Source organism: Herpailurus yagouaroundi, unplaced genomic scaffold, assembly GCF_014898765.1.
Source record: "Herpailurus yagouaroundi ecotype Mexico unplaced genomic scaffold, PumYag 246, whole genome shotgun sequence".
Classification (NCBI taxonomy): domain Eukaryota; kingdom Metazoa; phylum Chordata; class Mammalia; order Carnivora; family Felidae; genus Herpailurus; species Herpailurus yagouaroundi.
In genome coordinates, this window is record NW_024412463.1 from 13,070,721 (window position 1) to 13,086,557 (window position 15,837).

Genomic DNA, 15,837 nt, shown 5'->3' on the forward strand with positions numbered 1-15,837 from the left:
ATTACTAATAATCTTTTCTTTCATGAGGGTTTCTAGTTACAAAAGAAAATTGAGAAGAAAGTACTGAATCTCCACATACATCAGACTGTTTTCTATTGATGTCATATGAGTTGGTACATGATCACAATCAATATCCCAAAGAGATATGGTAGTGTTAACTAAAGTATATTTTTCCTCAGATTTCTTCGGTTTTAACCTCTCCTGCTCCAGACTCATCTAAGCTGGCACATTACATTCAGTCATCCTGTCTCCTTAGGCTCCACCTGGTCACGACGATTTTTAGATTTTCCATGTTTTTCATAATCTGCAAAGTTTTGAGGGTACATTTGTAGCATGTATTTTGTAGAATGATCCTTGGTTGGGATATGTCTAATGTTTGTTCATATGCTCAGGCCAGAGTTAATGTGTTTTGGTGTAGATCCAGAGGCATAGTGCCATCCATAATTACCACTTCACATAAAGGATGTTTACTCTGAGCATTGGGGTCTTTTGTGGTTCCATACACATTTTAGGAGTGTTCTAGTTCTGTGAAAAATGCTGTTGGGTATTTTGATGGAGATTGCATTAATTTTGTCAATTGCTTTGGGAAGTATAGACATTTTCACAATATTTGTACTTCTGATCCATGAGCATGGAATGTCCTTCCATTTCTTTGTGTCATCCTGAATTGTTTCATCATTGTTTTATAGTTTTCAGAGTATAGGTCGCTCACCACTTTGATTAGATTTATTCATAGATATTATTTGGTGTGCAACTATAAACGGGACTGTTTTCTTAATTTCTCTTTCTACTGCTTCAGTATTGTTTAGAAATGCAACAGATTTCTGACAATGATTTTGTATCCTGTGACATTGCTGAATTCATTTATCTGTTCTAGCAGTTATTGACTGGACTCTTTGGGGTTTTCTATATATAGTGTCATGTAATATGCAAAGTGTGAAAGTTTCACTTCTTCCAGATTTGGATTTGTTTAGTTTTGTCTGATTGCTGTGGCTTGGACTTCCAGTGCTATGTTTATGAAAAATGGTGAGAGTAAACATCCTTGTCTTCTTCCTGACCTTACAGGAAAAGCTCTCAGATTTTCCCCACTAAGGATGATGTTAACTATGGGGTTTTCATAGATAACCTTTATTACATTGCTGTATGTTCTCTGTATACCTACTTTAGGGGGTTATAATCATGAATGGATGTTGTACTTTGTCCAATGCTTTTTTCTGCATGTATTTATATGACTGTATTTCTTTTGAAATATTCATTTTTGAAAGAGACAGAATGTGAGAGGGGTAGCGGCAGAGAGAGAGGGAGACACAGAATTTGAAGCAGGCTCCAGGCTCTGAGCTGTCAGCAGAGAGCCCAACGCAGGGCTTGAATCATGAACCATATGGTCATGACTTGAACCAATGTCAGACGCTTCAAGGAATGAGCCACCCAGTAGCCCTGATCATATAGTTCTTATCCTTTCTCCCAGTGATGTAATGCATCACAGTGATTGATTTGTGAATATGGAACCACCTTGCAGCTTAGTATTTTTTGCTGGACTGAGTTAGTGGTACAAACTCCTTTAGTTTTTGTTTGGGAAACTGTCTCCTTCTATTCTGAATGATAGCCTTGCTGGATAGAGTATTCTTGGCTGGTGATTTTTCCATTCAGCACTTTGAATATGTCATGTCACTTCCTTCTGGCTTGCCAAGATTCTGTTGACAAATCTGTTGCTGTGCTTTGGTGTTTGGGGACATGTGGCTGTGTGAGACAGATAAGGGTAGCTGGGGGTGCACAGCTGGGTACGGTGCAGATGTGTGCAGTGGCAGCTTTGCCTACAGCTGGCCAGACAGGGTGCCCATGTGGTTTTAAAAAAGTTTGCCCCAAGGCCAGCAGGCTTTGAGTGGGCGAGTCCCCTAGAGAACTCTTGGGACTGGCACAAAGCTAGCACGTTAGGTAGCAAGTGTCTTTGTAGGTCCAATTCCTGGTAGGTGCCTCTGTGCTTAATCTGGGGGTGGGGGTTGGGGTTAAAAATGGTGCCTGTGAGCTCCCTCATTTTTGGAAAAGTCCCCCAACCACTCAGAAGTCAGCAAGAACAGATCTGCCTCCTGTTGCCTTGGCATTGTGTAAAATGCCATGTGTACATTGCCTCTCTACACAGGTAGGGACCTGGTTACACTCATCCTCCTAGATCACCCAGTGCTGGGTCAGCTGATCTCCAAAGCTCCAGGAACCAAACTCAAGGGAATTCAGCCCCTCTGGGTTTTACAGCCAAATGTTCTGGGGATTAGTCTTCCCTGTGTCAGCTCCCTGTTGTGAGGGCTCACTTTCTCTGTCTTCTCTGCAGGCAGCCAGCCTCCACCTTTCTGACCTTCCTAACCTTTCTGATGAAGCTTCTCTCTATTTAGGTGGGGGGTTTGTTCTGCCAGTCTTTGGATAGCTCTCTGGTTCATGGACTTGGATGTGTATGTTATGTAGTTGAACACATGGGACAGGGTGAGCTCAGGGTCCTCTTACTCTATTAATTTTTTTAAATGTCTTATTATTTTGGAGTTTTGAGACATGGGCAGACAGACTCATATCACCCATGCACTTCAGGATTAGAAAGGAACGTTCCCACATTTTCTTCTAGTATTTTATGTTTTGAAACTCTCTTTAATGAGGTATAATTTACATATAACAAATAGCCTCAAGTTAAAGGGTATAATTTGATGAGACTTGATCTCATGGATACAGCACCATGAAATCATATGGTTTCTCTCTAAACCTTAAATCATGATCCCTTTGTGTCTAGCACTTATGTTGCTTTTGAAGTAAGGACTAATTTTTTTTTTTTTTTTTTACGTTTTCAGATATTGCCCAGGTGTCTGAATGCCTGCACTGGGGTACCTACCTCCTTTTCTGATAGACTGTATTCCTGTAAGTATTGCGGTCAGTCTACCCTTGGACTTTATCCTGTGTTGTATCTTTCAGTCTGTTCACTTAATTTTGTTGCAGTACTTTAATGTTGAGGGATTCATAATTGGATTGATTTTCACTAAATGGTATGAGCCGCAGTTCCAATCATGACAAAAAGTATGCGCTTCCTGTGTTAGGTACTCAAGAGCAGGGCAGACATCCTGGACTCTTGAGCTGAGAATGTCACTCCTTTTGCTGGCCCTCTTCCCTACCCTTGGAGACAAGAGTCTCCTTTTGGTCACACAGAAATGTAGGTGAAGTCAACAGACAAGCGTCCCTTCTCTTTTCTTCCCTTTGTCTCTCAAACCCCCTGTCGCTACCTTCTGCCTGTTCCTTTCTCAGACTCAATCCCCCAGGTCCACTGCTCCAATCCAGCTGTGATCAGGGTGTCCTCCAGCTGCTGGTCTCTGCCCTGTCCATCCATCAGTGAGGAAACTGCAAGAGGATTAGGTAGTTCATGGGTCAGATCAAGAAATCTCTGCTCCTCAGAGCCCTCCTACACGTGGTGTAGTCTGTGGAGACCTGGCATTCTGGGCGAGGGTCTGACTCCATGTGTGGCCTCCTCACTCCTCTCCCAAAGTCACTGCTCATCCCTCATCCTTCCCCACCATTAGAACTCAGCCATTTCCTAGGACAGATACCTGTCTATCTGACCCCGAGGCACCAGGGAGTCAGTGAATATTTCTAAAATAAATTAGCATAAGCACCTCAACAATCTAGATATAGGAAGTTCCCATCACCCTGGAAAACTCCCTCAGGCTCCCCTGCATAAAGGGTGATCTTGCTTCTATCCTCTATCATCACCATTTCTGCCAGTTTGTTACCTGTGTGTACAGGAACCCCACTGTGTGCACTCAATGGGGAGTGAGAGTAGATGGTCCTAGAAGCAGACGCTGACACAGAGACAGAATGGTGAAAGGTGGATTAGGGGACAGTAGGAAGGACAAAGTGGAGGTGACATGATGGGCAGGGAAAGCATTCAGGTAGATCTGATACGTTCTTAAAATGTATATATAATCACCATAGTCTGTCACCGTGCACAGTCCTCTTCAAATTTCAAAGTGATTGTCCTATAAGGCAAAGAGATTTTGGTTTATTTCCCTCTGATCTTATATTTTTCTACATGCATTCTGTCTTCTGTAGTTTATCTGTGGCCTCAGATGAACACTTTAGTGTGTGGCTGCATCTGTGAGATTATATGTAATGGAAAATGATTGTCTTCAGATCTAGATCTCTGAAGGTACACATTCTCATAATTATCTTTTCTTTCTTTGTGTGGCAGGGCCTGAATTTTAATAGAAAAACGAGGGACCATGTCTTATTGTTTAAAATAGTGATTCCCACTCCCTGGGCTGAGTTGTTAACAGTCCTAGTTTAATGAACTTCCAAGACCATCTTTTTTGGAGGATCACTGTGTGGAGATATCTTAATTGAAACTGTAAGAAGCGTGAGGGGACACTTCCCAGAGATTTTGCAGATGCTTTATGCACTGAATGTCTTCTTTTTCTCTTGTTCTTAGGAACAAATATTACCCCTGTTTTCACAGATAACACAGCTGAGGCTCTGTGTAGGTCCTAGGGCTGAGACAACAGGAACACAGGCAAAGCCTCAAGATATTGTGAGAGAAGTTTGAGGAGATGCAAAGCTGTAGTCATGGTGATGACAGGATTCCAGCGGGGATGGCTTCTGGCCAACCCAGAATTGTAGGTTGACCCGTGCTGAAGGCCAGTGCAGGCACTCAGCTGATCTAGATCTTGTCTCCACTTTTAGTCTCATGGAGGGATATGAACTTGGGCATACAAAAATTTTCATAAGGCCAAGTTAAATTCCCCATATCTCTTGGGAATTTTTCCCCCACAAATATCCAGAACCTTCAGGAAAATCCAGGGAGACAACAATCTTTTTAGATGATTACCTGCGTGCACTTTGGCAACACACTGACATTTTGGAGATGAACACTGCATTGTGCACTGAGAGTGATCCCACATAGCAGCTCTGTGTGGACCTCACACTCCCTGCTCAGGCTGTGGCCAGGAATGACCTCCAACTGCATCTCACTGACCCCAACACCCTCCCCTCTGCACCTCCTCAAACTCTTACTGTCCTCAACTTCCCTTCTATTCCTATATGATTCAAGGTTTCCCCGTTTTTGCACTGGATCCTTCAGTGGTGCTTCCATTATGGTGATCACAAGGTTTGCATCATTTAATGCATGTCCCTCTTTCACACAGGACACCTGATGCTCTAAAAGTTAGGGGTGCGCCTCATTCTTTACAGAACCCAAAACATTGTGTCTCCAAAATAAGCACCAGTACTGCTGATACGTCTGCTTTTGCATAAAAAAATCCTCTTTCATTTTGACAAGAAAAACATATAGCTCACCGTATTACAGGGAAATGACACTGCCTATTGTATGTATGTCCTGAGAAACTTGAGATATGCTACAGTGTCCTCAGGCAGATTATAGTTGGATTTCCAAGACTCACAACCATCTCTACATCATTGCCACAAAGTCAATCGTGAAGATGAATATACTTTACCAGCCACTCATTCAATTCAGGTCATCTTAACAAATAGAATAGGTGGAGGAGCTGGTGGAGGAGGGGAATGTGGCCTATAGCCCATGACTGGTGGTGAAGGGTGGTGCTGGGGTACAGCCTGCAAGGCGATCCTGGGAAAGGACAAGGCCCTCTTGCATACATAATAGCCTGTGGAAAAGAAATGAGAGGTATGTTCATAGGACAGAACAGAGCACCAACACCAGCAAAAAGCAGAAGCCCAAAGAAGTAGTGCTCATATCCTACTAGCTTCCCCACCACCAGGTTCCAAGATGGCAACATCAGCGCCAAAATGTCTACCCATACTTTGGGTTCCACTTACAGCTTTGGAGTGGGGAATGGATGTTATTGGGATAAACTAGTGTCTCCACATGTCTGGAAATGTAGAAACATCAAGGGCTCTTTTCCTAGAAGATTTATAGACTGAATACCAAATTAACAAAGTAGCATATTCCAGATAGGAAGGCATCTATGTCCAGGATCACCCTCCACCCTTCGTCCCCCTCCACCACAGAGGCTGCTTATTGTGTATGTGAAGAACTACAGAATGAGAAGGAATGACAATCCCAGTCTCCACACATGGAATCATAGCCATCGTGGCTCAAAGCTCTGACTCTAAGCCCCTGCCTATGCCCAATCTACTTCTGTCCTGACAATGGGGTCTCCTCCTCTCTGGAAGTGCTATCCATGGGCACAGAGACCCATGGGGAGATGGGGATCCTGAGGTCATGCAGAGGACCTGGGAAAGCATGCTCTTAGAGAAACAGGTAACCTATACATGTTAGTTGGGTTCAGCTAATTTATTTTAATTCAGAGGTACTTCTCAGCTTAAATACAGTATATTTTGCAGGGTAACTATGTCCTCTGGAAAAGTGAGCTGAAATTCTAAAAGACAAAATTAACACAAATGCACTTTGATTTCTGGTGTAAGTTTCCATGTTTTAGCTGTACCTGTGACACAGGATACGAGAGAACATGCTCATGTGAACACAAGTGAAGGACACGGTGGGGACTTGCCATACAGGTAATTTTTTTCTCTTCACAACTTAAGTTTCAGTGCATGTTTTCTATGAAAAGTATGCCACCTCTTATAGGTCAGAGTATTTATGCCCAGGGCACACTTGAAGGGATTCTGGACAGCATGTTTACCAAAATGCTGATGGGTATAAAATTTATTTTGTCTAAGACCATTCTAAATGACACATACAAAAATATAAGTTGGAGTGAAAGCAGTTTGCATTTTCAAATTGTAAGGATACCCACAGATTTTTCTGAACACGTTAAAACCCTTGAGAAGAAGAAAGAGCAAGAGCAATGATTCCACATTGAGGAGATCCAGAATGAATGAGGCAAGGTAGGAGACTTCCAAGTGGAGTGTGGTGTCATCCTCCTTGATTTTTTCCAGGAACACATTGGAAAATCCCTATGGTCCTCACCCTTAAGCACGCTTTGCTTCTAAAGTTACCAGAAAGAGATGCCAGGTAGAAAACAGGGAAGCCTGTAGACTCAGGGGTAAAGGTTTTGCATTTGGAAAAAAACAAAACAAAAACAAAAGACATACCATACAACACACAAACCAGAGACAATGGCAGGAGAGTGTGCTGTACAGAAAGATGTGGCTGTCCATAAAGACTTAGAACTGAAAATGGCCACAGCATTTACCTTGTGCTTCTTGGCAGTTTTGGCAGAGCCAGTGTTGATGTCACTCTTGAGTGTGACACCTGCTTCTGGACCTACAAAAAGCCCTAGAAGGGATGGAGGTTCATTCTGATTTGAGCAGACTGTTTGGAGATCAAAAACAAAAAACCCTCCCCTCATTCTTCTGACAACTTAAACTCTTTGCCCCAGTCAGATCGCAAATCACATGCAGAGGGTGTCCCATATGCCTCAGTTGATCCCCAAGAATAACTTGAAGAATGATCCCTTATAACTTGATGAAGAATACATCTGAATCAGGGCTTTTAGGAGTCATCACTCATCGAACAACTATGGATGGCTAGGGGCACAACTAGATGGACATACGTTACATTGTGCCTCATGCCTCACAGACCCCAGCATGTGGACTGTGTACAGGGCATTTCTGCTGAAGCACTATGTCTGCTTTTCTGCATACAGCCCCATTCCTTCTCCACAAGAGACGCCTGTACCAACACATGGAGATGAGATCCTGAGAAACTTGAGGAATGCGGTAATGTCAGCAGATGCATTCCCCTTGCATCACAATGGTCTGTGGTACCGCCTCTGCACCTTGGCCCAAGACCTAACAGCAACAAAGATAAGGTGAGTGTGTTTTACAAGTCAACTCCTAATGCTCAGATCATCTTACCAAGTGTTGCAGGTGGAGGGGTTCGGGGTGGCCCCAGGGCCACCAAGGTTCAGGAGGTGGATGTGCCTAATAGTCCGTGGGGGCGGAGCACATCTAGGGTAGGGCATGCAGAATCTTCCAGTTAATGGAAGAGGTCCTCAGGATCCAGACTGCCCTGCAGAACAGAAGTGACAGCTACATTCATATGCCAGACAAGAGAACCAATACCAAAAGCAGCTGTAACCCACAGAAGAAGGTGTCAGCACCTGCTACCTTCTCTGCCACCAGGATCCAAGAGAGTAGCATCAGTACCTGAAAACTCTGTCCCTGCCACTGGATACCACCTACAGCTTGGGGTAGTAGATGCAAGAAGTTAACCTACTGTCACCACACATCACTGCCCATGTCTGCAGAAGTAAAATGGCAAGGGGCCTGTCCTAGAGGGTTAACAGAAGTAATTACAGACTAATGAAGTAGCATTCTCCAGACAGGCAGCCATCGATGTCCAGGTTCATCCTGCATCCCTCCTCTATGGTGACTCCAGATGCTCTGCTTTTGGTATATTAAGAACACACACACACACAAATGAGTGGGAATAAATGGCTCAAATTCTGCTCATGGAATCACAGCCACTCCTGGCAAAAAGTTCTGCAGCTGGACCCTCACTTTGCCTCCTCTGCTCCTCTCCCTGAGAAAAGAGCCTTCCTTCTTGAAGTGCTGTCAAAGGCTTCTGAGACCTCTGGGGAGTGGAGGATGCCTGGAATCTTGCAGGGGAATCAGAGTCTTCTGTGAGGACAAGTTACTTGTAGTTTATGTCTACAAAGCTCAGATGTGTTCATCTTAATGCATAGGGAATTCTGACTGTAAGCATACTACAGGACACAGAGTAATTATGTGCAACAGAAAAAAAGAGGTACAAATTCACATAATAGATTTAATGCAAGTGTTTTGGTATAAAACTCCTGGTATGTGTCATGAGACTGTATCAGCTCTAACAGTGATTGGGGACACAACCAGAAACTGCTCATATAAACACAATTGAAGGACACAGTGTTCAAACTATTTTTACCTAAGATATAGCTGGAAGGATTCCAGACAACTCATTTACCAACAAAGACGGGAAGGTGATGAGTGAGGACATTGACTTTATCTAAGACCACTCTAAATGGCACAGGGCACAAAATATAAAGTTGGAGTCACGATGTCGTTTTTAACAGGTTCATCTCCTAGCCAGAATCAAGAAAGGAAGACAAGCAACCACACTGTCCCCACAGAGGTGAGGTCTGGAAGGGGTCACCCAGCCCAGGAGACTTTTGTTTGGAGTGTCGGGTCATCCTCCTCTCGTTATTTCCTGAAACTCACGGAAAAACCTTAAGGTACTCCGTCTCTAAGCACTTTTGGCTTCTACACTTACCACAGAAAGCTGACAGACTAAAAATTGAGAAGCCTGTGGGCTCCTGGGTTATGGGTGTGCGTTTGGAAAACAAAGAACAAACAGACATATCACACAACACGCAAAGCGAGACAAGGCTGGGAGAGCGTGCTGTACATAAGATGAGGGTTTCCCCAAAGAGTTACAACTGAGAATGGCCCCAGCATTTACCTTGTCCTTGTCTGCATTCTTGGTACAGTCAGAGCGCTGTAACTCACAGAGGTTTCAGCAGTTTCTCGATCTACTAAAGACCCTAGAAGGGACAGAGGTTTATTCTGCTTTCAGAGGACTGGGTGGAGTGAAAACAATTCCTCATCTCATTCCTCAAATATCTTAAACTTTTCCCTACACTCAGGTCCCTGACCAGAGGCAGAGGGTATCCCACATGCCTCAGGTGACCCCCGAGGATAAGGGGGAGAACCATCCCCTCACGGTGCCCTAGTTTATGTTGTTTCATAATTAATCAAATAACTGTGGACAGGTCAGGCACAACTAGCAATTTAGAATTCATCAGTAAAACAGAGGTTTCTCAGTATACGTCATGGGAAATCACGATTTCATTACAGATCAAGAATAAACATGAGGATGCTTGGATTCAGCATCCGACTCTTGATTTTGGCTCAGGTCACTGACAGTGTGGAGCCTGCTTGGCATTCTGTCTCTGCCTCTCTCAAAGAAATAAACTTAAAAAAAAAGAATAAAATTGAGAATACTGGTTTGGTGTATATCCTCAATGAATCCTCAAGAAGGGTGCATTTCTTCAGACTTCAGGCAAATTGTTCAATCTCTCAGCTTATCTACAAGCTGCCTTCCACACGAGAGCAGTTATTATATAACAAAAGACTAATTTTACACTATTGAGAAAAGGAAAACTATGAGAATTTAGCAGTGAAGCTGCAGAGTTGCACTGATAACATCAGAGGACTAAGCTAAGCTCTATGGAACTTGAATTGAGGGATGTAGGGCTACAGTTCCCAAAAACAAACAAAAATAAAGACTGTTAAAAATAGTGAATAAATGACCTTGTCCTCAAATAAACTAAAGTCTTCACATTGAGTCTGGGTGGGAAGAAGGATGAGGACCATGTCCTGTCATCCTTTCCAGGCTCTTCAGACAGGGGGATGCTAGAGGAGGTGAGAGGGTCACAGTCAGAGGAGGGGCATGAGCTCCACCAGTCACAGGGACAAGTGCCTCACTGCCTGCGGCACCAGAGGAGAACACCGTTCTGTCACCCCTTCAGACCACCTGCTGTCCTTAGTGCTTGTGATTCTTTCCAGACCACACGATGATCATCCACAGGAAACAGGCTACACAGCAGAAATTAGACTGCGGCACATCACAACGTGCTCCTTACCTCTCCTTGGAGGATTCTGCGTCTCTGGTCTTGCAGCCATTGGTTTCTGCCTCGTGTATCCCTCAGGCAGCCTCTTTGCTTCCATCCCTTCCAGTCCTGGATACAGAAAAATAATGGACTTCTATAAGAGTTGCAACACCATGTCGTCTACTAGACAACAAACAGTGCGGGCGTCATCCCTGGCAACACCCATAAAAACGCAAGTCAAATGACCACACCTGTATTTCAAGTAAGCGACCTCCCTGCCCTGCTCCGCCATCTCCCTGTCCCAGATCTGAGTCTTGAGCTGGGGGAGAAAAGACACATCCACCTTCAGTCGTGCCAGACTGTGCACCAAAGAAAGAGGAGGAAACAAGAAAACACTTACCTAGTTGTCCTGAGCATTTTTCTTATGAACTGCAATCTGAAAAAGCCAACAATGAAAAGTCTGTGCTTAGGGATTCCAAGGGTCACTACACTCACCCGCATGAGGTGCTAAGGGTTCAGTATGTCAGTAAGAACTCAGGTTACCTGGTGTCTAAAGGTGAGCTCTGCCTGCTGCAGCCGTTCCCGTGTTTGTTCAATTTGTTGCCTGTGAGTTATAATTGCTTTTGTCAGGTAAGGCCCAATATTGGGTATGATTTTAAATAATCTGCCCACGTTCCCGTCAACCTCATATCTGTCCCCTGACACAATTTATTCTTACACATGAAACACTTCACATGATTATAAATGTACAGTAGGATCAAAGCTATTGTTACATCCTTTCCTTCCTCATTATTCCATGCCCATAGGGTTCAGAGTTCATAGAATTCCTTCCCATTTTCAATCTTTCCCTAACTCATCATGTGACAAGTGTTTTTTATCATAAAGCTCTATTCTTCTTTAACTTATATCCTCACCATGTTTCCCAGGGTTGCAAAGATGAGGACCATGAAATGGCACTACCATGTTGATGGGTATGATTCATCATACGACACACTACTCTCCTATAGATTATGACAATTGACACCACCCCCGAGGAATGTTGGCATGGACAAAGTTTCCACACAGTCTGGCCATTACTTGAGATCCACAAATGTTTAGAAAATTAATTGTTTTGTTCTAAAACTTACCTTTTTTTATCTGTTAATACTCTATGCATATGTTGACTTTAAACATTGCAAAAAATTAAAAACAAAAAAATGAACAGAGGTTTCATGAGCTGAACTCACTTGTACTTATTTTTTCTGTAGTTATTTTCTTTTTTTTTAATGTTTATTTATTTTTGAGACAGAGTGAGCACACGCATGAGCGGGGGAGGGACAGAGAGAGAGGTAACAGAATCCGAAGCAGGCTCCAGGCTCTGACCTGTCAGCACAGAGTCTGATGCGGGGTTCAAACTCATGGACTGTGAAATTATGACCTGAGCTGAAGTTGGGACGCTTAAATGACTGAGCCACCCAGGCACCCCTTCTGTGGCTATTTTCAAATTTTACTTGCAGCTGCCAGCTGATTCTTCTTTGCCGCCAGTTCACAGTGTCATTTTCAGCTTCCTAAGATGGGAAAGATATATACACAGTCAGGACCAAGATCCAGAAGTTCCCCCTTTTTACCTCGCAGCACTCTTGAAAGCCTATGCAAATATCCCTTCCCCCACCTCTCCCATAAATGCACAGACTGACAACACAATCAGAGAAATGAAGTGAACACCCCATTTAAGTTAAAGAAAATTCAACTTCTGTCTGCTGCCACGTCTCTGCTATCGGAACTGTCTTTCTAGTTCTGTTTCCTCTCCTTTATCATAAAGTCATCAAATTACATTGCACTTTGTGCCTTCCCAGAGTTGGTCTTTTGTTTGAGATGGTGAAGACTCATTTCATCAGTGAGTGAAAAACCATGTCTGTCCAACTGTACCCATTAGGATGAAGCAGGGGATCATCACTAGTCTTACACCTGCATGGAGAGCCCTGATTCTCAGTCCAAAAGTTGTACCATGACACAGGCAATCACCCTGAAAGACGACCTTCCAGGATATGGCTTCCCTAACATTGCAGCTCACTCCCAGACATCGCTAGAGTTCTGGACTGCAACCCCTGCCTCCACCTTAACCTATCCTGGTGGAAGAAAAGGCCAATTTTAGAGCAACATCTCCTGAAGTACAACCTGATATGAACTGTCACACAGTCTGGGTTTACTTCCAGGAAACAGATTTCAGATGGAAAACTCTCAACTTCATGGAGCCAAATCTACTTTAACAAGACTGATTCCATTGATAGTGAAGGAAGCAAAAGGCAATGCTTGGCAAGGCTGGGTGGCTGTGTTGCCTTCAGACTATTTTCTTTGTGGTGTTGAGATTGTTTCAACTTGACACTTGATGTACTCAAGAATCACATGCAAAATTGAAAAATCTCTTAGAAAATGACACAAAAGCACTAGACAGAGAAAGTCACATGATTTTCCTTCTTGCATCTCAGGCAGTCCCTCAGCAAATGCTTTCTGGAGTGGTTGTAATGTAGTGGCTCCGTTGTAAGGGGTTGAAGATAGAGGGGGGTGGTCAGGGTGCTATACTCACTCACAGAAAGAGCTTACGAATTAACAAAAACAAGATGCCAGTGAGAAAGAGCAGGCCCTAACCCCACCTGTGGGAAGGACTAACATAAAGGTGAGTGTCCAGGGAAGAGAAGGAAGACTTCACTTTCCAACACGAGTGAGGGACTCTAAAGTGCCTGATCTCCTCCTGAGAACAAAAGGAAATACTGTACAAAGGAGGAAGCATGTGACTGAATGCACCAAATATCTAACAACCCCACAAAGACACACAAGACCAAGATGGAGAAGAAGGAAGCCCAGGACAAAGCCAGCCTGGCAGTTGGACCCAAACTCCCTAGGACTCATCATTGATGTGGGGGGCATACATTTGAATGGCAAAGAAGCTGAAAAACTTTATGGGCACAGACTTAGAAGTCAATAAGTGTAGTTCAGGGGCGGCCAGCAAACATGAGCCCTAGTGAAGCTGCGGGCTTTGGTCAAGACTCAGAAGAGTTACACTTAAAAAATCAGGGGACAGGAAACAACTTGACTTTCTGAGGGATTGGGCCTGCAGTGAACAATCTCACTGGCAGAATGGATGCAGGAATCCAGTACTGCTGGCACCCCTACCCACTTTCCAAAAAGCAACTTCTATTGTTTCTGCAATAAGATAATTCAATTTTTTCCCCACACATTTTTGACCCATGTCTGGTCCTGAACAAAAATGACATAATTGCTGGATGACAAAACAGTGTGATGCAATTGAAACCTATAGGACAGTGTAGGTGGATCCAGAGTGGATCCAGGTATCAACGTTATTAATGATGGTACCTTCCCTCTTCTGCCCCAAATACATGACACAATATGTGGCAAGCACTTAGGACAGAAAGGAAAATGCAGGTTATGTTACAGAAAGCAAGGTAGGAAGGGAAGGCACAATTCTGCTGAATGCATTTGGCAAAAATACTCTGGACCCAGTTCCAAAAGAAATATAATTATTTCTACTGGCCGCCACGTTCTCCCATACAATGCAGTCCTTGTGAGAGTTCTCACATGAACATCTTACTTTTCTAAAATTTTTTAACATTTATTTTTTGATAGCGTGAGTTGGGGAGGGGCAGAGAGAGAGAGGGAGATATAGAATCCAAATCAAGCTCCAGGCTTGAACTGTCAGCACAGAGCCTGAGGCGGGGCTCGAACTCACGGACCATGAGATCATGACCTGAGCCGAAGTTGGACATTCAACCGACTGAGCCACCCAGGCACCCCCATCTTACTTTTATGTAGGCACTTTTCTTTGTTCATAGAATTCTTCCAGGTTATGTGCTTTCTCCTTCAGCTGTTTGACTTTTGCTTCTTTTGTGGCTTTCATAGACCTCAATGCATTACACTTGTCTTCCAGGGCCTTTTTATTTTATGGAAAAAAAAAAAGGTGTTTTCTTGACAAACGTGCACATGACCTGAGTCTTGATTTTGGTGAGACAGAAAAAGGGCAAGAACCATGAAGGCATGAAGGTATTCTTTCCCTTACCAATGCCAAGTCATTGCCATCATATGGGGATTTCTCCCCAACAGAAAATATACCTCCTAGTTGACAGTTATTGGACCTCAAGGCTCTTAGCTCTACACCCTCAAATTCAACATTTGCATCTTGTGGTTAAGACAAATATGAGGAAAGATTTTCAAGGAAAACTGATCGCACAACAATTTCAGTGTACCTCACACAGCAAGATCGTGCATTGCAATGAACAAAGACCTTGAGGCATGAATATAACTAGAAGACAAAGATGGTGGAAAATAGTTCATGTCTAACAACTCATAAATGGCTTTCTTAGTGGTATACATATGTGTGTGTGTGTGTGTGTGTGTGTGTGTGTGTGTGTATCGCCCCATTCACGTTGAAAATTCACTGTTCAGCATTCAGAGAGAAAGAGACTATGGAGCACCTGGGTGGCTCAGTCAGTTGAGCATCAGACTCTTGATTTTGTGTCAGGTCATGATTGTAAGATCATGCAATCCAGACATGTGTTGGGCTCCACCTTGAGCGTGAATCCTGCTTAAGATTATCTTGCTTTCCCTCTGCCCCTCTCCCTCACTTGCATGCCCCCTTCACTAAAATTAAAAAAAAAATCATAAAGAATAACTTAAAAATATTTTTTAAAAGGGAAAGGATTATACACTTTGGCTATCACCCTTTCTCTCTCAACTATATTTGGGTATTTTCTACATATCTTGGAGGGCAGAGTTGAATGATATGATAATTACCTAGTTGTGAAAATAAAAGATAACTCCTAGTCCTTGAAATAGCAAAACTCATCATGGTGGTTCAAGTAAAATTCCAGCTCATTGCTCAGAAAGAGGTTTGGCTCCCAGAGGCCTCTACTGTGGTAAACAGCAAGCAAATATGCTGTGCTCACTTCACCCAATGAACAAAAAGCCTCCAAAGCCAAATTATAGTAAAACTCAGCAGCCAACTCTTACCACTTCGTGATTCTTCACATTCCTTTCTCTCTCTCTGAGTTTGCAAGGTAGCAAGTGCACTTTTAAGGGTGTCATTTAAAACTTCATTAAAGTGGGTGCCTGGGTGGCTCAGTCAATTAAGCATCCGACTTTAGCTCAGGTCGTCATCTCCTGGTTTGTGAGTTTGAGCCCTGTGTCGGACTCTGTGCTGACAGCTCAGAGCCTGAGGTCTGCTTTGGATTCTGTGTCTCCCTCTCTCATGCGCTCTCTCTCTCTCTCTCTCTCTCTCTCTCTCTCTCTC

At 43.5% G+C, this 15,837-nt stretch overlaps 2 long non-coding RNA genes across 5 annotated transcripts; one reads left to right on the forward strand and one right to left on the reverse strand.

The window, feature by feature from the left end:
* Positions 1-1,617: 1,617 nt before the first annotated feature.
* Positions 1,618-7,158, forward strand: LOC121020082 (uncharacterized). Its single transcript, XR_005785921.1, has 3 exons — positions 1,618-2,475; positions 2,832-2,898; positions 6,427-7,158. It is a non-coding gene; the product is annotated as an uncharacterized LOC121020082 (long non-coding RNA).
* Positions 2,619-14,670, reverse strand: LOC121020081 (uncharacterized). Of its 4 annotated transcripts, XR_005785919.1 has the most exons (10): positions 14,354-14,669; positions 12,044-12,100; positions 11,097-11,157; positions 10,954-10,989; positions 10,805-10,872; positions 10,587-10,682; positions 7,822-7,975; positions 7,158-7,240; positions 5,478-5,645; positions 2,619-4,007 (listed from the first exon to the last, which is right to left on the reverse strand). It is a non-coding gene; the product is annotated as an uncharacterized LOC121020081 (long non-coding RNA). The 4 variants fall into 4 exon arrangements; XR_005785917.1 differs by having other exon boundaries at positions 10,587-10,872; positions 14,354-14,670; XR_005785918.1 differs by lacking the exon at positions 10,805-10,872 and having other exon boundaries at positions 14,354-14,668.
* Between the last annotated feature and the right edge of the window lie 1,167 nt (positions 14,671-15,837).